A 24,019-nucleotide genomic window follows, 5' to 3' on the forward strand; every position below is an offset into this window, starting at 1 on the left:
CACTTCATCAGGTTTCCTTTTTGATGCTCAGTTAGTTGTCACCAATCAGGGAGAACATATGATATTAGTCCCTCTGGGACTGGCTTATTTCACTCAGCATAATGTTTTCCAGGTTCCTCCATTTTGTTGCAAATGATTGGATTTCATTGTTTTTGACTGCTGTATAGTATTCTATAAAGTACATGTCCCATAATTTGTTTATCCAGTCTACTGTTGATGTGCATTTGTGTTGATTCCAGGTCTTAGCTATTGTGAATTGAGCTGCAATAAACATTAAGGTGCAGACAGCTTTTTTGTTTGCCAATTTAATTTCCTTTGGGCAAATTCCAAGGAGTGGGATAGCTAGGTTGAATGGTAGGGTTATATTCAGGTTTCTGAGGAATCTCCAGACTGACTTCCATAGTGGCTTTACCAGTTTGCACTCCCACCAACAGTGGGTTAGTTAAAAAATTATTTTCAGATGAGCCCATGAGAGTATTTTAGGCATGGAAAGTCAACACTCTGGCAAAAAAAAAAAAAAAAACACACACAACAACAACAACAACAACTAAATGAAAGATCTCTGCGAGTGAGATCCCAGTGGAAAGAACGGGCCATCAAAGAAGGAGGTACCTTTCTCTGAAGGGAGGAGAGAACTTCCACTTCCACTATGACCTTGTCTAAATAAGATTGAAGTCAGCAAACTCAAGAGGCTTCCATAGCCTTGGAAACTCATGACTAGAGCCTAGGGAGATTTCTGACGCCATAAACAAGAGTGTCAAATTGTTATGCCAACAAAAGGAGTCACTGTGTACTTATTCCTCATGTGGGATCTCTGTCCTTAATGTGTTGTCCAATGTGAATTAATGCTATAACTAGTACTCAAACAGTATTTGGCAATTTGTGTTCTATGTGGGTCAAACTGATGAAATCTGTGCTTAATATATACTAAATTGATCTTCTATATATAAAGATAATCGAAAATGAATCAATGTGAATGGAATGGGAGAGGGAGCGGGAGATGGGAGGGTTGTGGGTGGGAGGGAAGTTATGGGAGGGAAAAAGCCATTGTAATCCATAAACTGTACTTTGGAAATTGTATTTATTAAATAAAAGTTTAAAAAACAAAACAAAAAAAAGAAAAAAATTATTTTCAAAGAATGCATTTTCTTGAAATTGACACAGTAATAACAATTACAGTTTTCTATTTATGAAGAGATTATTTTAGGACAATTCAAACATATTTGAGCATTAAGTCTCAGTTTAGAAATTGAAATATTTTAATCCATCTACCAGGAGGACCTCTTTCCAAATGGAACTTCTCTAGATGAAGTTTTCTAAGCTTTTCTTTGTAGGATTTAGAAATCTGTAATGTACAGTAGCTGCTATTATCTGAACAGAGAGGGAAGTTTGCAAATACGAGGCGCTAATTTTCCACAGTCTTTACTCACGAGTTAACAGTCTTTCCCTTTGTCCTTTATGCCTAGGACAACTATGGAAGAGTCTGATCTTGTAAAGCTAAGTTCCCTTTAAAAGACTGATCAATTAAAAGGCACACTCATAGACCATGCTTGGTTACACTGCGAGTCTCAGGAGAAGCTGGGCGACAACTCACCAGGACGCAGACCTCAGTCCCAAAACGTATTAGATAACCGCTCTGCTCAAAGCTTTTTCTCGACGATTCAGTTCTGAAAAGAACCATATGATGTGACAAAAGTTTGCACACCCATAGCCTTAATCTGTTACTTCCTGCTTTGGGTGAGCTGAATGCATGGCAGAGGCACACAATCAATCTTGAGGCATTAAGTCAGGAAGGTCAGAGCTTCCACAGCATGGCGACAGCCTTGCAGATGCCCACATCGTGGCAGTTGAAATAAGAAAGGCCAGTAAAGGTTAAAGCCGAGAGTGCCAGAAGGCCTGCCATGGCAGCTTTCTGTGGTCCATCCCCATGCACGTAGTCAGTAACAACTTGTCCAAGGCCCCGGTGACCATGGAGAGACAAAGCTGCAGCCAAGGAGTAGTCCATCACAGAACATGGATTCAAGTTAGCAGCTGGAAGCAGGCCCAGGAGCAGAGCACTGACAACTCTCTCGCCAGTGCAGTGGAGAGACGCAGCCTTGGAACTAGAGTGACGACTTGTGATAGGTGAATGTGCTGCACTCCACACCATCCTGGGGAAGGCCGGTCCTGGAGAAATGCTGAGACGTGAGTGGGGCTCACCACCAGGCTTCGGAGGAACACAGCTTGACCTCCTTGGGCACCGCAAAGGACACTCAGCCTCCCCAGAGTCCCCACCTTGCTCTGGAGAAGTGCTTACTTTTAAGACTTAAAATGCAGTCCCTACTATTCCTGCTCTCTGCTGTCTTTTTCCATTAATTCCTACAACACTGCCCCTTTTCACCACTCACTGGTCCCTTTTAGACCTTTTAATACTAAGCATTACTGGAAACACTAAAAATTAAAAATAAAACCTTTAAAATCTGAATAATTCCACCAAAATGTATACATTCAGCCTTAACTGGCCCCCTTTCCTGGTCAACATTTTTCTTTTCTTTTTTTTTTTTTTTAAGAAATCATCAATCATTCCCTGCAAAGCCAATTCTATATCATTTCCTTTCTTCACTTGAAACCAAGGTTCAAGTAGAATAGTTAGGTCTTTCCAGTGAAATTCTCACAAGAATTAAACACCATTCAATTCTCACGGTGGTGTGCTGTTGATTTTAAAAGGAAAAAATGTTGTTAATTGTTTTTCTGAAAGAGGAAGAAATGCCAGGATGTAAATTACAAATCATGTGGCTCTTTTTCCTCTTCCCTACAATACCCTAAGCTTTCAGTGCATAATAGCAATATATGGCTTTTCATATATGCATCTTGATTTATAATGAATAATATTTTTCCATGAAACAAATACCATCGGGTCTTATGGTTCATACACTTTGTCACTTATTTATTGAAGCAGTTCTCAGAATAGAAATTAATTAATTTAACTAAATCTTCCACTAAGGCAGGAAAGAGAAGGAATAAAAATTAGGAGAAAATGTATCCAGAATGAATATACAATATAGCTATAGACTATAGACTTGAAACCAAGAATCAAGATACATACCCTTTTAACTAAGGAAGATTGTGATTCTGGGGGAGGCTTGTCTATGCTGCTGGTTCTGTCCAAGCCATTACAGAGATGGAGTTCTAGATTCTCCTAATGGATTCTTTTAATGCTCTCTAACCTTGTAGAGTTTATTATTACTTCTACCTTGACATATCGATATTAGTGTCGTCAATTAACACATGCTTGCCATTTCACAATATAGAATGGTTTGTAATTAGTTTAATGACATTCAATCATAATATAAGAATCAACTGAGCCTTCAGAAAACTGAGGATTTGGTGGCTTCTGATATCCCTATGACTTAGACAACTGAGGGTGTTTCTATGTCTGCCTTTTGCTTTATTCCTCTTGCTATGTAGAGTGCGGAAAACACCTACTGACCATGGGTTTTCTGTCACTTTAAACAAATTTTAAAAGTACTGATGGGGCAGAGCTGTGGCATATTAAGCTAATCCTCTACCTGTGATGCCAACATCCCTTATGGGTGCCAGTTCATGTCCCAGCTGCTCCTCTTTCTTAGAGAGAAAGGTTTTGAATTGGCCCAGCTCTGGCCATTGCGGCCATCTGGGGAGTGAACCAGCAGATGGAGGACCTCTCTCTGTCTCTCCCCGCCCCTCTCTGTACTCTGCCTCTGAAATGAAAAAATAAAATAAAATAAAATCTTAAAAAATAAGTACTGATGATTATTTAAAAGAAATGCCAGAGAAAAGTATGATTTGGAGGGTGCTAAAACATAATTTTTGGTGCATAGATTTTATTCCTTAAAAGTTTCCTTTTTGGTTGTATTCTTAAGCAAAAAAAGCTCATTACAATAAACTATTCACCAGCATATAATAAAGCAGGAAGTAATGATAATTTACATGCTGGAAAGTGGGAGAGCCAGGCAGCCAAGGTGCATAGAGGCTATCTCTTCTACTGTTAAGAGCATGAAGACAGAAAAGTGTAGAGTGATGGGGCTGTTTTTCAGAATTCATGATCACAGAACACAGAGTTGAGAAGTTCTCCTTCCTCTTATGCTTCACCAAGGCAATATTAAGTTAAGAACCTCAATTCTATTAACTGTGGAACAATAACGCACCTTTCCATGGCTAGTTACTCATGAGTAAAGTAAGAAACCAAGGGTGAAACTCCTTGCACCATAATTAAGGCTGCGACACATCTTATCCTTTGTCCAACACCACTTACTTATGCAAAATCATTCACACACCAAAGGGAATTCTAGTTACAATGAAAAATAAGCCACAGGGACACTATAGAAATTTCCCACAATTATTTGTTCCAAAGTAAATGCGTCTCCTTTGATTTTGACAAAACCATAAAACATAGAAGTGTACTGTGAGGCTTTGTTTAGCTATGTGTTTACCAATACCCTGGAGGCTTTACTCTTTGAAACACAACTAGATTACATCATGCTGTTTCATCTCTCATCACTTGGCATGCATGCCATGTTATATCTAACAAACAGCAGGCAAAAACAAAGAACTAATTCATGAATCAGGATTCTGTTTTATAGTCTATTTGTGAAGGCTAATCCTGACTTAGTTTAAATAAGACTTTATGCCTTGATTACAAGTTTCAAAGTATGAAAGTGTTGACTGAGCCTGGGTTTCTAATACAATACACAGAAAACAGAACATACATACTACCTTTGCTGAAGGACCCTAAAGGCTTTGGTTTATATAGCACATAAAATTACAAGAGTACACAGAAGATTGTTATTCATGAGTTTTGTCAATAACTTTGTTTTCACTTAACTTTGTTCTTTTCTCCAATTGAAAAGGCTTTCAAGTGTTTAAGCCCCTATAACTCATCCAGAATCAGATATTCACAGTAAGGGAGTACTTTATACTTGGATGGCAACCTCTCCATTCTCTCTTCATCTGTTTTATTAGATTATGGTTGGGTGGGATTATACAATAATGATAAATGCTCACAAATCACACAACTAAGAAAGTTCTACTACTTTAGAGCTTTTATTTGTGGTTACCCTTTTATTCATTCATTCATTCAGTAAATATTGAACATCTAAAACATACCAGACACAACCTTTCCAAGAAATAATACAGAAGGACCTTGCACTTCTATGGCCTCCTTTATGCTGGTTTATTCCCATGATCACACCTTAGCTTTATCACCACCTGGAATGAGGCCACTCTGAACTCATAAATGCAAACCACATCTTTCTATCTATGCCTTTTTCTGCTCCTTTACTCTTTATAAGCCTATTCTTTAGTATCAGTGATACCTTTAGTCCCTCATGCTTGGATGTATCCGAATATGCTTGGGTTCAGACATTCGCCCACCTGAAGCCCACAGCTAAGCGCTCTACCAACACCCTTCTTTTTAGCCTCCATTGTCTTTCCACTGCCTTCACTATGATCATCACTAGCTCAACCCAACTGGATACCGGGAAGCAGCAGTTGAATGACATGGCCTCAGACAAAGTCCAGGCCTTCGGAGTCACTCTGCGGTTTGTATCTGCTTCGGCCCACTTGCCAGCTGTGGGACTTTATAAAGTTATCGATCTCCACAAGCTTCATTTTCTCCATCCATATCATGGAAATAATGATACCTGCATCAGATTTATAAGGAATAGAGAACAGGCAACTTAAGCAAATGGCTTAGATTCGGGCATACAGTAGGCATGAATAAAGTTACTAGCATTATTTTCCCTTTGTCTAGTTCAGGGCTGCTAAGTCCTTCTAGAGAAAATTGTATATTCATGTTGCTGGGCTCCATTGCAAATTTATGAGCTCCAACCTCAGCTGGGTCCTCAGGTGTTTCTCATCTACTCCACTCCAGTCTCCACACCAGCTGTTCCAACTCTTCACCACTTTCCTCAAGGGTCCTACCAGATCTCTGCCTCCCTCACTCTTGGCAGGTGTCCTAACTTCCTCCTTCTCATAGGTAACAGATGCCTGTGAGCAAGAACAGCCACTACTTCTGTCCCAGCTTCTCCAATCAGCTCTGCCTTCATGCCTTCTCTTCCACTTCACTTTCTCAGAAGAAAAAGAAAGCTACCCTTGGTCACTTAATCATCATCCAAGTGATTCAATAATTACGTTCTGTGTTCTGACCTTAACATCAGGGCTGTGCTGGGTGCAAACCTGCCCTCCCAAAGCTCTACACCAAGGGAGTAGACAGATTTGTAAACAAACAGGAACCCAGCAATGGGATTCACGATCCCATAGATGTCAAGACAGGTACCAGCCAAGACTCACAAGGCCATCCAGGACAGCTTCTCATGGGAGAGTTCACCTGAGCTAACACCTGAAGAAATAAGAGTAGCTATATTGTGGGGGAAGAGTGAGGAGCTTTAAGACAAAGAAAGCGGGAGTAGAAAATTCTGGAAATGTGAAAGAGCCAGGTAGCGGGGCTAGGTTTCATCACAGATATAAGAAACCTGGAGCGGCACAGCTGTTGGATAAAACAGCTTGAGCTAGAAGCTCAGTTTGTGGTACCAAGGGTGGGTGGGATGGAGAAACCAGACACATCCTCCTGCCTGGCTCCAGACCAGAGATCTGGTGTTGGAGAGGAGGACCTGGAAAACCTCTAAGTGGGGCATGATACTCCTGTGTTGCACATGGCAGCCTTCTCTGCACGTGCTGAAGGGGGCCTCAAACATGCGGACTGTGATCCTTAGGAACAACTGGCCAGCATCCCCGCACCACGTTCTGTCTGCTCCAAAGGAAACTGTAGTCAAAAACATCTTTGTTTAGACATCCTGCTTGCTTCCCTTTTTTGCTGTGTGGCCTTTTGTATCCCAAATAAGGCAGAAGGAAGTTATAAATAATCTTTGGAAAATGGGCCCAAGTTTCTTCTTTGGAAAGAGGTCAAAAAAGACTGGAAACCTTCACACTTTACTAGAAAGACATCCTGGAGAGGCTGCAGTGACCTTGCAGCCCCCGTCATCTACCCCCATGTGCTGAGAGAGCAGGCCTTGCTCTGATGTCTGGGATGTTCCAAAGAGCTACAGTTTCTGATCTTATACGGAGGGCTCAATGCCGTGTGAGTCATATCAGAATGTTTAGATTTTTTTTAATCTTATTTGTTTGAAAGGCAGAGAGAAAGAGATATCTCCCATCTGCTGGTTCACTCCCCAAATGCCCAAAACAGCTAGAGCTTGGGCAAGGCTGAAGCCAGGAGCCTGGAACTCAGTCTGGGTCTCTCACGTGGATGGAAGGGAACCAAACACCTGGCCATCACCTGCTGCCTTCCAGGACACACATTAGTAGGAAGCTGGCACTCGAACCCAGGCACTGAGATGTGGGATGTGGGTGCCACAAGCAGTGTCATAACTGCCAGGTCAAATACTCCTTTGGAAAGGAATAAAAGGCATGTGAAATCATTTGACTGGCTTCTACCCACTGGCACACGGACTGTTGTCACATGACACTTGACAGCACTGAAACCACTCACCCTCTTACTGTTGTCTCATGACTTCGATAGCATCTGTATTCCAGTGACTCCCAAATCTGCACCTTCAAACCTGACCTGCCCCTGAGCTCTGCTAAATTATTATTTAATAGAGCAATCTAACTAGTCTGCCTGCTTCCACCTCAGCCCAATCAACACAGAAGCCATGGGAATTCTGTTACAGTGCAAGTCAGGTCACGTCTCTTCTCCTCTGGACACTCCCCAGTGGCTCTTCTCAGCATACACACCAAAAACCATAAACTGACTACAGGGGCTGACAGGGCCAGGCCCTGGGGTGAGCAGCCTCTATGACGGCACCTAACCATTCCCTCCTCCTTGTGGCCCTGACCTCACATAATGCTCTCCATGACCCGCTTGCTTCTAACTGATGAACACCGCAGAAGTGATGGAGTGTCACTTCCGAGACTACGTGACAAAAGGCCATAGTCTCCACCTTGAATTCCCTTCCCCTGCGCGGGGAGAATAAGCTGCTGTTCTGTGAGCTTCTGATGGAAGTGCCTTCAAGGCAAAGACTTGAGACCGGTCCACTGAAGCCAGTACACAGCCACGTGAGCTTGAAAACAGATCCTCCCGGCACTGGGCCAGGACTGCAGCACCAGCCAACCCCTAACTGAAGCCTTGTAAGAGAACTTGAGCCACAGGGCCTCAACCAAGCTGCGTCTGGGTTCTTGGCCCCCAACACCTGTGAGATAACAAATGTGTGTTGTTTTAAGCTGCTAAATTGGGAAGCAATTTGAGGCTGTATTCACCTCTTTGGTCAAAACGCTCTCCTCGTTCCCCGTTCTTCCAGCCACACGGGCATCGGGCATCGTTTCTCTTCCTTTAACACACCAAGCACACTCCCACCCTGGAGGCTTTGCACTGACTGCTCCTTCTACCCACAACGCTTTTCCCCTAAGGCCGATTTTCTTGCCTCCTTCAAGTCTGTGAACTGAAGTTAACGTCTCAGTGAGGCCCACCGTGACTGCCATATTGAAAGGTGAAACCCCTCCGAGCTCTTATGCTGAAACCCTGCTCTACTTATTCTTTTATCCACAGTATCCATCGTCTTCCCATTAACTGATCATTTATAGTTTATTTTTCATTAAAAAACTGGAAAAGAGCCTTTGAAAAAAAAAACCTTAGCTATTAGGGATCCAATTGAGTGTTGAGACTATGAATTTACAATGCACAATGTGTAATTTTTCTCAGCAGCAAGAATAAAAGAGCAGATAAACAAATCGTGACGCTGAAGTAGGGCCGACTTTTTCCAGGAGGATACGATAGAAATATAAGAAAGCGCGAAGGTGAGACAAGGAAGTAACTGAAGAGAAGAATCACGGTGTTCAGGCCAGACAGGGGCAGACAAAACGCACAGCAAAGAGGTCAACTGAGAAAGCACAAGGCCAAGGAACACGTGCACTAGGGTGAGGGTTAAGCCCACGCTTGTATCCTTGAGGCCACTCAAGCCTGGCCAAGCCCTGGCACATCACTCATTCTTCCTCTCCTTGAATCTTCAGTCCTTCCTATAAAGTTCCATGAAGTCTCTCCCATGCCACAAAAATGTGTTTCCCTTGCTCAGTGCCCTTCAAACTTCCTTTTCCTTTCACTATCAGTGTTTTCAGAGACAGCAATTCGTTATACCTGCTCACCTTCCACTCTTTCCAATCAGTGGCTTCAGGCTTTACTCCTACCTTTACAAAACTGTTCTGACAAAAGTTACCAAAAACTCAAGTTCTAAACATAAAATTGTTCTTCAGTTGTCGAATACTTGGACTTGTATCTTTCATGCTGTTAACAACTTTTTGTTGTTGTTGTTGTTGGTAAGCTTTATTTGAGAGGCAGAGTGACAGGAAAGTGACAAGAAAGTGACAGGAGGGAGAGAGAGTGAGAGAGAGAGAGAGAGAGTCTTCCATTCCCTGGTTCACTCTCTAAATGGCTGCAACAGCCAGGTCTGGGCAAGGCTGAAGCCAGGAGCCTGCAAAGCCTTCCCAGACTCCCACAGGGGTGTACTGGGCCATCATCCACTGTTTTCCCAGGTGCATTAGCAGGGAGCTGGATCAAAGTGAGGCAGCCAGGACTTGAACTGGCACTCCAACGTGGGATCCTGATATCACAGGTGGTGGCTTAACCTACTGAACCACAATGCTGACCCCAATGTTCTCCTTCTTTATGACTTAGCATTATTGTTCAGTTTGAATTACCTTTTTGTGCTAAGGGCCTCTCAGGATTTTAGTCTTTGCCTGAAAAAAAAAAAAAGAAAAAAAGAAAAAACAAAACACAACTGTACCTGATATTCACCTTTGTGTCCCCAGGATGAAGCACAGCACTAAGCACATTGTAGGCATTTAATGACTGGATGGATGGATGTGCAGACACATGGTTTCCTATGCTTTAAAGTTTGTGACTCACATTTCTACTCTTGGACTTTCTCTTCATTCTAGCCTGCTTTTGAAGCAATCTCATTCAATTCCATGGTTTGAATTCATCCTAGAGATAGCATTGTTGCCATTTTCTGCACTTTTTTGTAGTGTACAAACAAAATTCAAACTACACATCTTCAAAAAAGTTCATGGAAAGTGCATAATTAAAAAAAAAAAAAAAACCACTATGTGACCGGCATAGCTGTGGGACATCTACATCCTGTATGGGGTGTATAGGTTAGTTAGACTTCTGGCTTTATTTCCACTGCCAGATTTCTGTTTGTGCACACCCAGGGAGTCAGCAATAATGGCTAAAATGATGGCGTCCCTGCCACCAACCTGGAAGACCTGAGTTCAGTTCCTGATTCCTAGCTTTGTTGGACCCAGCCCTGTTGCAGGCATTTGGGGACCGGACTAGCTGTGGCTAGCAGATAAAGCCGCCGCCTGAACTGCCAGCATCCCATATGGGCTCTGGTTCAGGTCCCAGCTGCTCCACCTATCCAGCTCTCTGTTATGGCCTGGGAAAGCAGTAGAAGATGGCCAAGTGCTTGGGCCCCTGCATCCACGTGGGAGACCCAGAAGAAGCTCCTGACTTTGGATTGGCCCAGCTCCAACCGTTGCGGCCATTTGGGGAGTGAATCAGCGGATGAAAGACCTCTCTCTCTCTGTCTCTACCTCTGTGTAACTCTTTCATATAATAAATAAATAAATCTTTTTTAAAAAAACTAACATTTTCCATTGTTTTGCACCAAAGTAAACACATCTTTTAATTCAATTTTCCTACAAACTTTTTGAAATACTCTTATATACTTGCACTGCTATGAAACCTTTTTTTAGATTTTTTTTAAATTTATTTGAAAGAGCTACAGAGAGAGGTACAGACAGAGAGAGGTCTTCCAGCTGCTGGTTCACTCCCCAGATGGCTGCAACGGCCAGAGCTGCACCAATCCGAAGCCAGCAGCCAGGAGCTTCCTCTGGGTCTCCCACATGGGTGCAGGGGCCCAAGGATTTGGGCCATCTTCTACTGCTATTCCAGGCCATAGCAGAGAGCTGGATTGGAACAGGAACAACCGGACTAGAACCAGCACCCATATGGGATACTGGCGCCCCAGGCCAGGGCCTTAACCCACTGCACCACAGCACCGGCCCTGAAATCTTTTTCTATTAAGATGTCATGGAAATTTTTCCATATCATTGCACATCCATCCTTCTTTTTAAAAAGTTGTTTTTATTTTTTTATTTATTTGGGAGGCAGAGACAAACAGAAAAGTCTTTCATCCCAAATGCCTGCAGCAGTCAGGGCTGGGTCCAACAAAGCTAGGAACCAGGAACTGAATTCAACTCTTCCAGGTGGTGGCAGGGACACCATCATTTTAGCCATTATTGCTGACTCCCTGGGTGTGCATAAACAGAAATCTGGCAGTGGAAATAAAGCCAGAAGTCTAACTAACCTATACACCCCATACAGGATGTAGATGTCTCAAGTGGTAACCACTTGCCAAAAGCCTACTTCTGATTTTTCTTAGTAACTGCATTCCATTGTATTAATAGCACTATTCCATTGTAGAGATATGCTAAAGTTTTTGTTGGTGAAAATATATTTACAATGTTTATTTATTACAGATAAATATCTTTATAAATATGTGGGGAGCAACTGGGAGCACCTTGGACTAGACTAAGTTACTGGAATTAAGACTTATTCTATGCATCTGCTTTCCCACAATATGGCGCTGGGAGAGGAGGCAACAGCTTCTACCCAGCTGCCTCTCACCAACTTGACAAGCTGCAGGACCTGCTCCTGATTGGAGGAGAGCAGCGTACTCGGCGTGTAGGCAGCAGAGTTAGGATTGGCGGAGGAGGACTATAAAGGAGGAGAGAGACAACATGCACCAGGAACATCTAAGGGGAACACCTGTGCAGCCCCCGAGAAGAGCCGGCCGGCGGTGTGCCGCTCCCCTGCGGAAGTGGGGGAATGTGGCAGGGGGAACCGCCCTTCCATGGAGGTGGAAGGGACGGTAGCCAACCCAGGAAGGACCAGCAGCCAACCCAGGAAGGACCAGCAGCCAACCCGGGAAGGACCAGCAGCAAACCCGGGGAGGGCCGAGCAGACGAAAGAACAGCGCAGGGTCCTGTGTCGTTCCTCCACGAAGACGGGGAGCGACATAAATATAATATAAATATCTTTATAAATATATTTTATATATCTTTATAAATATGTCAGTGCATTTGTGTGACTGTTTCTGTAGAGACACTCCTAAAGACAGGCCTTTAATTATTCCAATTATAAACTGAATAAAAATCAAGAATCATTCAGAATCTATAACCTGTCTCCATTTAATCACCAAGGTAATATCTTCAGCAGAATTTTAATTCCTCTCCTCATTTTCTTCATAGAAGTAAAATAAAATTTTAATTATAAATTGTTATAATTTGTCTGATATAAAAATACTTAAAATTCACATATAACTTTACAACATAACATTAGGTAGTTACATAAATTTTATATTCACATTCTATATTGTGTATCTCAGCAATCCGTCTTCATTTCTTTATTCTGACTTATTTTTCATTTGACTGGAGTACTTCCTTGAGTAGCTTTTTTTTTAGTAACTTTTTTTTTTTTGACAGGCAGAGTTGGACAGTGAGAGAGAGAGAGAGAGAGAGAAAGGTCTTCCTTCCGTTGGTTCACCCTCTAAATGGCACTATGGCCGGCACTGCGCTGATCCAAAGCCAGGAGCCAGGTGCTTCCTCCTGGTCTCCCATGAGGGTGCAGGGCCCAAGCACTTGGGCCATCCTCGACTGCACTCCCGGGCCACAGCAGAGAGCTGGACTGGAAGAGGAGCAACTGGGACAGAATCCGGTGCCCCGACCCAGTCTACAACCCGGGGTGCCGGCACCGCAGGTGGAGGATCAGCCAAGTGAGCCGCGGCGCTGGCCTTTTTTAGTAACTTTTAAAATGAAAGGTATGTAGGTAACCTTTTCTTTCCTTTTGGTCTTTTCACATCCTCACACTTGAATGATAGCTTATGTGTGAAATTCTAAGAATATGATCTTTTACTTTAAAATCTATCATTTCTTAGCATGATGAAAAGTCAGATCACAGGCCAGCATGTGGCATAGCAGTTTCAGCTGCCACTCATGGCACCAACATCCCACATTGGAGTGCAGGTTTGAGTCCCAGCTGTTCAGCTTCCAATTCAGCTCCCCGTTAATGTGCTGGGAAAGCAGTGGAAGACGGCCCACGTACTTGGGCCTTCGCTACCCTTATGAGAGACTCAGATGGAGCTCCTTGCTCCTAACTTCAGCCTGGCACAGACCTGGCTGTTGTGACCATTTGGGGAGTGAACCAATGGATGGAAGATCTGTCTCTCTGCCTTTCAAATAAAATGAAAATAAAAAAATGTTTGAAGAAGGAAAAAAAGTCAAATTTCAATTTTTTTTAATTTTTTTAATTTATTTTTTGACAGGCAGAGTGGACAGTGAGAGAGAGAGAGAGAGAGAAAGGTCTTCCTTTGCCGTTGGTTCACCCTCCAATGGCCGCCGTGGCCGGCGCGCTGCGGCGGGCGCACCGTGCTGATCCAATGGCAGGAGCCAGGTACTTCTCCTGGTCTCCCATGGGGTGCAGGGCCCAAGCACTTGGGCCATCCTCCACTGCACTCCCGGGCCACAGCAGAGAGCTGGCCTGGAAGAGGGGCAACCGGGACAGAATCCGGTGCCCCGACTGGGACTAGAACCCGGTGTGCCGGCGCCGCAAGGCGGAGGATTAGCCTAGTGAGCCGCGGCGCCGGCCTCAAATTCCAATCTTACTTTCTTCATAAATAACCTTATTTTTCTACCTAGAAACTTGAACTGCGAATTTTCAAGTGATACAAAATAAAATGTTATTTAATAAGAGACATTAATGTTTATAAAAAGGATTTAATGATTCCATAAAAGTGACTTAAGAATCATTTATATTCTACTAGAAGAAAAATTGTTAATTTTTTACGAAAGGCATAATTTTCTTTTTCAACTGAGAAGCATCTTGTAATAGCAATGAATTTTGGAAAAGGTTATAAAATTGAGTCCTTCAATATAAGCTTCTCAAGAGTCTAGAATTGATCAGGAACCCCAGATTCCAGTGATAGTAATCACTAAGAGAAGATGATGTGTGGGGCCGCCGCTGTAGTAGAGCAGGTTAAGCCGCTGTCTGCAGTGCCAGCATTTCATATGGGCGCTGGCTCGAACCCGGCTGCTCCACTTCCAATCCAGCTCCCTGCCATGGCCTGGGAAAGCAGAAGATGGCCCACGTCCTTGGGTCCCTGCACCCACGTGGGAGACTCGGAAGAAGCTCCTGGCTCCTGGCTTTGGATCGGCGCAGCTCTGGCCATTGTAGCCAAATGGGGAATGAACCATCAGATGGAAGCTCTCTCTCTCCCTCTCTCTCTCTCTCCCTCTCTCTCTCTCTCCCTCTCTCTCTCTCTCCCTCTCTCTCTGCATCTCTGCCTCTCCTTCTCTCTGCATGCAACTTTAACTTTCAAATAAATAAATCTTAAAAAAAAAAAAAAGATGATGTGCAAATTGCTTTGCCTACTATTTTTTTCAGAACTCATGAGAACTCTAAAAGGTAGGTATTATCAGCTATCCCTAACTTTCGGAAGGGGGAGAACTGGTCCTCAGAGAAGCTAAATACTCAAGAATTCACTGATATGGGGTAGGTGTTTGGCACAGCAGTTAAGATGCTGCTTGGGATACCACATTCCATGCTGGAGTTCCAGGGATTGATGCCTGGTTTTGCTTTCAATCCCAACTTCCTGTTGATGTGCAACAGGTGATGGCTCAGATAGACGGGTCCTGCCACACAAATGGGAAACATAAGTTGAGTTCCTAGCTCCTGTCTTTGGCCAGGCCCAGTCCCAGATGTCATGGGCATTTGGAGAGTGAATCAGCAGTTGGAAGATCTCAACAGAGGAGGGAAAAAACCTCCACCACTAGTAAATAAGTGGCAGAACTAGAAGCTGAACCCAGGATCCTGCAACTCCACTGCACATCCTCTCTGTGGTACACAATATTATTTAGAGCCTCCACACGTTCAAGGCACTGAGCTAGGAGCTGTGCGGGATGCCAAGGTGAATGCCACAGAGTTCCCCATACCTTGTTATCTAAGTAGAGCCTATTCAATGTAGATACTTATATTTTTTTTGTTGTTAGTAAAAATCAATTAGGCCATGAATCTGCAAATCAGAAGAAAAATGTCCTTATCCAGGTGCATTTTTCTACATTAGCATTTAGGGCAAATTGCCCAGAAATACAATATTAATTCCCCCCCAGGATCTCAACCCATAGTTACTGCTGGAATTTTTGGCAAGTAGATTTCCCTGAGGGTAAGAGTCAAATTAAGAAGTCTTCTTAAAGAAAAGGTGTTAAGAGTCTTAGGCAACAGTTCAAAGCTTGATGTTCAAAGGTGGGGAGGGGTACCCAAGCAGGCAGTGCTCCAGTGGTAAATGAGGTGAGTGAGTGTATGTTTCCCTTCCCTACGCTTAGGCAGTTTCAGGTACACTGGTGGTGATCTTTATTTTGTACTCAAAATTATAATGGACCACATTTTAACTTTTAGCTGTAAAATTATTAGAGCAGATTTGAGAGGTGAACATTTCCAGGGTCAAACTTTAGCTAACTGCAAGTGTGAAATATGAATTTGGCAGTCCAGATAAATATTTTATATGCCTTTACCACTGTCTTACAGCAGATCCCAGATCTGAGTTCCGTTCCCAATGAACTGAGAGTCACCTAGAATATAACTAGAAATAATAGCCATAGTAGGCAACTTTACTGATCATTTACTACAAATAACCTTCTAAGGGTTTTACAATTCATTTAGTCATCACAGCTTTATAAACCTGTATGTCTACTATAGACAAGAAAGCTGAGACCCAGAGAGATTAAGTTATTTGCCAAAGAGTATACAGGTAGTGAGTGGCAGATGCAGGATTTGAGGCTATGCAAAATGGCCGTGGCCCCTGAGCATACATTATTCACCACTGACATTCAAAAGGCTGCATATGGTCATATTTGACCTTTATGGAAATTTCCTGTATTATCTGAATCAATCTTGTTAGGGATATGTGCATTTCATGGAAGAAACTGACTTTCCATAGGACTAACTCCTACAAATTTGGGATGCTATCCTTTGCAGATTCCAAAGAGATCTAAAAGAATTCCCAGAATATCAAGAAAATTTATACATTAAGATGGAGGGGGCAGTGCTGTGGCATAGTGGGTAAAGCCACCGCCAGCAGTGCCGCCATCCCATATGTGCGCCAGTTTGAGTCCCAGCTGCTCCATTTCCAATCCAGCTCTCTGCTATGGCCTGAGGAAGCAGTAGAAGATGGCCCAAGTCCTTGGGCCCCTGCACCTGCGTGGGAGACCTGGAAGAGCTCCTGGCTCCTGGCTTCACATCAGTGCAGCTCTGGCTATTGCTGCCATCTGCGGAGTAAACCAGCGGATGGAAGACCTCTCTCTCTCTCTCTCTCTCTCCTCTCTCTCTCTCTCTCTGCCTCTGGCCTTTCTGTAACTCTGCCTTTCAAATAAATAAATAAATCTTAAAAAAAAAAAAAAAGATGGGATGGGATGGAAATCAGTAGAAGGACAAAATTGGGGGAAATTTACAACTGAACCGGCAGGTCAGTACTCATCCCAAAAACACAGCAAAAAGGTTAAGTCATTCCCTACTACCTGATAAGCCATATGTACAACCAAACCTGCCTACTATCCTGATCAGAACAGATTTTAAGATCTAGGAATGACTAAACCTGCAACCAGAGGGCCAAGAACAATGGGCTAACAAAGCAGAGCCAAAAACTGGAATAAACATAAAAAGCACAACTTTCAGGTCCTTGTCCAATTCCAGCTTGGGAAAACATCTACTGATAATTTCCCAACTTGAATTAAATTCTGTTATTAAGACACCTGATCTACCTTAATGTTTCCTCATTTCATACATTACATAAATGAGAGTGTCTGATACAAGTTTGTTGGTTTGATGTTGGCTCTAAGATAGAAGGTAGGATTGCACTTCCTGTCCCTGCTCCTCTTCCCAGTGGTCCTCTTGGAGAATCACCCCTCTCTCGTCCCCAGGAGAGGAGACCTACTCTCGAAAGCCTGCAGATGTACCCACAGCCAGGAGTTGGCCAGCGACGCTCCAGCTGGCCAAGTGCAGTATGATAAGTAAGTGACATGGCAAGCCAGGACGCAGCAGTCTGGCACAACACAGCCGGATGTCATTTTTACCTATTTGGACCCAAAGAAGAGTGTCTCACATTGACCAAATTTTCTCTTTGGCAAAGTGAGACCCAGAGATAAGGACCTCAGGTATGGGTTTTCTGGCTGGATTTTTAATTTTATATGGCTGTGAACGACCTTTTTTTTTTCCCGCAGTTATTTGCCTTTCCCCACATAATGAAGGTTTTCAGTCAAGAATCTGACTGTCAAGGGAAAATACTGGCAGTGGGAAGGGGAGACTGGCCACCTTTTATTTCCATCAACCTCAGAGGAACTGCTTTCTGCCAAACTGCCCACCCCATATGAAAGGATACGCTTTCTTCTGGTTTTGATCTAGTTCCCTGGCATTATGGATGCAGTTTTTTCTTAGCCCTTCTTTTACTCCTGCCAAGGCACACTGTTTGGACACATGGTACCACTTCTATAACCCTTTAGCCTGCAGGAGGCTAGTGCACCAGGCTGATGGCAGCTCTGTTAGGGCTGCATCTGCAGCAGCTAAGGAGTCGGGAGGTCAGTGCCTCACAGGATGCAATGGTCCAGAGGAAAACATCAGCTGTATGGGGTTAGGGTCTGCAGCAGTCTTACACGGCCCTGTAATTCTGGGCACTGGCACATAATGAGCATTCAGTAACTGCAGGTTTTCAGTGTCTTTGAAGTAAAGCTCTTGGTCAGCTCCCTTGTGGGCAGAATCCAGTGCCTGGAGTAACCTGGAGGAAATGTTATCCCGTCTGTACACTGGGGGGCTAACACTAAAGCTTACAAGATCGTTTCCCCCTTCTAGTGTCCCATGTTTCAGGAACAGTGGCCTGACTCCTGCTCTCACCACCTTCCTTCTGAGCTCGATGCCAGGCAATGCACAAGATTTCTGGGCTGTTTCTTGAGACCCGAGACCCAAAAAGTGCTCAGTAAAAATCTGACTGCATGACCAAGCAAGCTTGGTAAGTATCACCTTCCAGAACCCCCTTTTTAAGAGTCTCATGCACACAGATCTACTAAAGAGAGTTTTCAGTTTTCTGTAAATAAAGATAAAAGATTTAACCCAGAATTTCTTAGACTTTTTTTAACTGTGGAATCTTTACCTTGCACCTATATAATATGGCACTTGAGGTATTCTGAACTCACCTTGGAATTGTGTTTGGAAACACTGATGTGTATCTTGATTGGTCCTCTGTCCACTCCTGCCCCCACAGCTCTTACATTAGATATTTTAGACTTCTCTCTAAAATCGTTTATTACATGAGCCTGATGAACTATAATTTCCAAATCATCCAGTGTGAAAATAGAGGTAATGAGGTCCCGACCACATTCTTGTGAAGTGTTCTCTCTCAGGAGGGGAGTTGGCTAAGGGAAACTCTACCTCAGCTCAGAAACCTTGTGTATTGCCTGGGATGGGCTCAAGGCAGCTTAGGGACCTGGTGGAGGTCAGGCCACTCACTGCTCCTGAACACTGGCTTCTTGGGACTGCCAGAAATCTGTATGCATCAGTTTGGTTGGTTAATTTTTCTTTTTTAAGTTTTATTTATTTCAAAGGCAGAGTGCCAGGGATTGATGGGGGTAGAGGGTAGGGGAACAGAAAGATCTTCTATCTGCTAGTTCACTCCTCCAAATGTCCACAACAGCTGGGACTGGGTCAGGCCAAAGCCAAGCACCAACAACTCCATCTGTGTCTCCCACACAAGTGTCAAGAACTCAAGTACCTGAGCCATCAACTCTGCCTCCCAGGCACATCTGCAGGGAGCTGAATCAGGAAGTAGAGGTGGGATTCCATGCTGGGCACTCCCATATGGGATACAGGTGTACAAAGTTGTATCTTAACCCCACTCTGCCACAATGCCCATACCCAGGTTAATGTTATTAAGTTAAAGTACTAACCTAGATGCTACTGTGAAGGTATTTTGTAGGTAGGTTAACAGCTATAATCAGTTGACTTGAAGCATGAGAGTATCCTCAGTAACCCAAGTGGGCCTTATCCAATCAGGGAGAAGAGCTTAAGGGCAATACTCAGGTTTCCTGGAGGAAGAAGAACCACCTGTGGACAGCAGCTTTGGTTGCTGCACAGTCACCGGTCTGCTGGTTCTGGGTCTGTGGGAGAACTCTGGATGGCACTGTGCTCATGCTGGAGTCCCGCTTCAGTGGCCCTGTAGGGCTGGGCATGATCTGGGCTAGCACACCTAACACAGTAAGAAGCCAACAGGGGTGTGGTGGCACCCTCCTCGGCTGTGCAAAGGGCCTGCCCCAGAGCTGCAGGGATCAGTCAGAACCTGCAGGTCCAATGAGGCTGGGAAGGGAAGACAGGCGGGCCCTTAGCCTGCCACCCTTGGCGAGTGCTTGTTGTAGTTTGTGTCTTTTCCAATATTGTTGGCCAGCAGTGGGGCTGAGGGTGAGCTGCTTAACACTGATGTATTTCCATGCCTAGGCACAGCCTGGTGAATTCATGTCTGGAAGAGAATGCTTGCCTTCAAATTTAATTAATTTTCACAGTTTAATAGTATCTCAGGGCATTTATTTTGCATTTAAGATGAAGAGCATAGATTTGGCATATTATGGAAATAAACCGGAGTTCTCATTTTGAAAAGGAAACATGAAAGCCCAACCCCTTCTGATAAGAGGGAGAGTAGGACATATTGGTGTACTTACATGGAAGTTCATTGGCTGGGTGTAAGGAGGCCTCAATTTCATAATAGATGTTCAAAACTTTTAAATGTGATTACACAGCAATTCCATGGCTGCAAATCTATCCTGAGGAGGTATGTAGAACTGTAATTTAGGAAAGATTTCATCTAAATTGTGAAATATTAGAAACCACTTAAATGTCCAACAGGATGACATGAGTAAACTACATCAATATACAATGGAATACAATAAAAATAGGTCTCAGGGCCAGCATTGTAGCACAGTGGGTTAAGCTGCTACTTGCAATGCTGGCATCACATATTAGAGTGCTAGTTTGAGTCTCAGCTGCTCCACTTTCTCATTTAGCTCCCTATTAATGCACCTGGGAAGACAGTGGAAGATGGCTCAAGGACTTGGCCCCTGCCACCCATATGTGAGACCAGGATGGAATTTCTGGCTCCTGGCTTTGACCTAGCCCAGCCCCAGCCATTGCAGCCTTTTAGGGAGTGAACCAATGAATGGAAGATCTCTCTCTCTCTCTCTCTGTATCTCTGCCTTTCAGATAAATAAATAAATTAAAAAAAAAAAGACACTGCCTGAGACACTTGCACCCCATTCTAGAGTACCTAGGTTCAGGTCCTGATTTCATTTCTAATCCAGCTTTCTGCTAATTCACACCCTGGGAGGCAGCAGATGATGGCTCATGCACTTGGATCCCTGCCACCCATGTGGGAGACCTAGATGGAGTTCTGGGCTCTTGGCTTCAGCCTCGCCAAGCTCCCATTGCTGTGGGCATTTGGGGAGTAAATCAGCAGATAGAAAATCTCTCTGTGTTTGCCTTTGCCTCTGTCACCCTGCCTTTCAAATAAATGAAGATAAATAAAACCTTAAAAAAATAATAAATAAAAACAAGGTAGACATTTAGCCTAGTAGTTAATATACTGATTAAGATGCCTGTGTTGCATTTGGGAATGCCTGGGTTCAACACCTGGCTGGCTCCAGGTTCCAGTCACTGCAGACCCTAGAAAGCAGCAGTGATAGCCCAAGTAAGAGTTCTTGTCACCCACATGGGAGACCTTGACTGAATTCTCAGCTCCCAGCTTTGACCTTGGCCATTGTGGGCATCTGGGGAGTCAACCAATGGATGGGAGCTCCCCTCTCTCCCTCTTTCTTGCAAACAAAAAAATTTTAATACATTAAAAATAAATAATAATTATAATAAATAATTTTAATAAAAACAATAAAAGAGATGCTATTATTTTGATCAAGAACCCAACTCCTAATTTACCTGTCCAGAAACTACAGTCAGTTCAGTGTAGACTGATGTTCAAGCCAATAGATCCCAGAAGATGCAAACAGAGGCAGTGTGGGGAGAGCCCCCAAAGGGCACAGGTTCCAGGCCCCTTTAATGAGCCAGCAGACCCTCTGCTAGGAACAGAGGGAAGCAGAGAACATCTCTTGCACTTCTTTCTAACTAACTTTCAAGCCACATTTTTATCATTCTATTCAAGTTTTAAGATTATCGACATGACCCATGAATTTCAAGCCCATAATCTTTTGAAGAGTCAGAAAATAAAATAAACATATGTATTGAATTTGGCCTTCCCAGAATTTTCAGTCTGGAGGAACGTCTGGATCTCCTGTAAACAGTAAGACATACTGAATGACACCATGAACAAGCAGGAAAGCAAAGGTAATAACCCTGCATCCTCTCAGAGAGGATCTACATGTGTGTTCATCTGATGAACACTCAAAGGCTCGGGGAGGTTAACGGTCTGCCATAGGCCAAAGCAGGGTGAAAAACTAAATTTCAGTTCCTAGTTCAGTGCTTTTGCCATTGGGCCACAGTCCTTCTGAGAGGCTTGAAGGAAGCTAAAAACAAGGAGCGTATTACCAAAAGAACAACAGATATTTTATGAAAATAATATTCTGTTCATTTTTATTACACTATCAAGAGATACAGGCTGGGTATTCCTAATGAAAAAATCTGAAATCCAAAGTGCCCCAAAATCCAAAACTTCTTGAGCTTCATGTCATTGAAGTGTTTGAATGTTGATGTGACACTGAAAAAGTTACAAATGTTGCAGCATATTAGATATCATATTTTCATATTTGGAATAGTCAACCAATAAAGTTTGGGCAATTATTTCAAAATCCAAAATATTCCAAAATCAGAAACACTCTGGACCCAAGCATCTCAGAGCAGAGATACTCAACCTAAACAAGAATACACTCACACAGAGTAAATGGCAAAGGTTCCCTTCTATTCCACTTAGCACAGCACCCCCAGAGGTGATTACCCCTCTAATAATTTGGAGTGAGGTCTTCCAATCTTCTTTCCACACATATCACATATGCATTTGGTGGTGTGTTTAGACCTGGCTTGTACTAGTTCTTGAGAGCCGGCTCAAATTTTTATGAAAGCTATGAGCCAACTATTAAGAACAGTCATATTAAAATTAAATTGTAAGAACTTCCAGGGCCGGTGCTGTGGCGTAGAGGGTAAAGCTACCACCTGCCGTGCCAGCATCCCATATGGGTGCCGGTTCAAGTCCTGGCTGCTCCACTTCTGATCCAGCTCTGCTATGGCCTGGGGGCTCCAGCCATTGCGGCCAAGTGGGGAGTGAACCAGAGGATGGAAGACATCTCTCTTTCTCTTTCTGATCCCTCTCTCTGCTATGGCCTGGGAAAGCAGTGAAAGATGGCCTAACTGTTTGGGCCCCTGCATCCGTGTGGGAGACCCAGAGGAAGCTCCTGGCTCCTAGCTTCGGATCAGCCCAGTTCCAGCCGGTGTGGCCATTTGGGGAGTGAATCAGCAGATGGAAGACCTCTCTCTCTCTCTCTCTCTCTCTGCCTCTGCCTCTCTGTAACTTTGCTTTTCAAATAAATAAATCTTAAAAAAAAAGAACTTCCAATTAAATTATTTAAAAGCAAAGATAGTAGGTTCTTAAAACAAATCACCACCACTACCTCCCCTTCCAAACGACATCTCACTATTGTCTATGTTCTTGGGGTTACCCACACTTGCTGTGTCTCTGTGGTGGGTTTACTGCACAGCACATCTCTTCCTGGCATCACATCCAGTGCTGTCACCTTGATAGAATCCCCCACAGTGGGGATCTGCACTGTGGAAACTGGCACATACCACAAATCGGGCCTTTCTCTCTGTCCACATTCCCACTCCATAACAACCTCTCTCCAGCTGTCCAGTTCTTAAGCATTTACTAACATACCATAGTAGACACGTTTTTTTTTTTTTTTTCAAGTATTTTTCTGTTTACATAAATAGACTACTGAAAGCTTTTAAAAGTCTGTCAAATGCCTTTTTCCATTGGTGGAAATAAAGCAGCAGTACTCACTGAAATATGTAAACCGTCTTTGCCATCAGCCTGCTTGGTGAGCTCCGTACAATCTGTCTTCTCCCCCTCAATGCCCTGTTCCCTGCATAATCCAGCCTTCTCTTTTAACTAAATCCCACTTCCTTTTAACTTTCCTCCTTGAGTATATTCTACCTCTCTTCTTCAATCCCCTGTACCTTTCAGGCCTTCTTAGGAAGAGGGAAGGAGCATTTTTAGCAGCAAAGGTGAAGTTTTCTGGGGCTAATGACTTAATAGGCAACAAAACAAGAAAGGCTGGATTTGCTCTGCCTGGTAAGCACAGGACCCTGCCGGCTGCTACTCTACCATTCCAGGGCTCCTGAGTGTCAGACGGACTATACTTAGTCTTCTTTGTTTACACACCCAAAGATTAGGTTTCCTTAAATTCCTAAGGAATTTCAGAAGATTAACTTTTAGATAGGAACTTCATAGACTGAGCAGGCTGAGCAAAGAAAAAAAGAAAAAAAGTCGTGTCACCCTCCAGCAGTTCCATCAAGGGATGAAATTTTAAATCACATCATGTCTCACACCCATTTCTTAGTGCAAAATAAATCACTTGAACAGAGTGCAAGCCAATTTTTACTTTAAAAATGTTGTGTCCTAAGGCTGTCTTCTTGAACTTCAAAAGCACACTTTGTAATTACTCTACCTATCAAAGGGGACTCAACGTTTCACCTCCAATCTTCCACAGTTCAGGTTATCACTTTTAATTGTTAATAAACCACATTAATTTTAAACTGATTGTTCTGTCTGGGAACTCAGTGTCTTCGAACAGAATACACTGAATTCTATAAAAACAAACATTTATGTAAAAGCTAAAGTAGGGCTTTTCCTCACCACCT

At 43.4% G+C, this 24,019-nt stretch overlaps 1 pseudogene; it reads right to left on the reverse strand.

The window, feature by feature from the left end:
* Positions 1-1,494: 1,494 nt before the first annotated feature.
* Positions 1,495-8,496, reverse strand: LOC149125077 (succinate dehydrogenase [ubiquinone] cytochrome b small subunit, mitochondrial pseudogene; annotated as a pseudogene).
* Positions 8,497-24,019: the final 15,523 nt, after the last annotated feature.

Source organism: Oryctolagus cuniculus, chromosome 8, assembly GCF_051225735.1.
Source record: "Oryctolagus cuniculus isolate XC-2025 breed Fujian yellow rabbit chromosome 8, ASM5122573v1, whole genome shotgun sequence".
Classification (NCBI taxonomy): Eukaryota; Metazoa; Chordata; class Mammalia; order Lagomorpha; family Leporidae; genus Oryctolagus; species Oryctolagus cuniculus.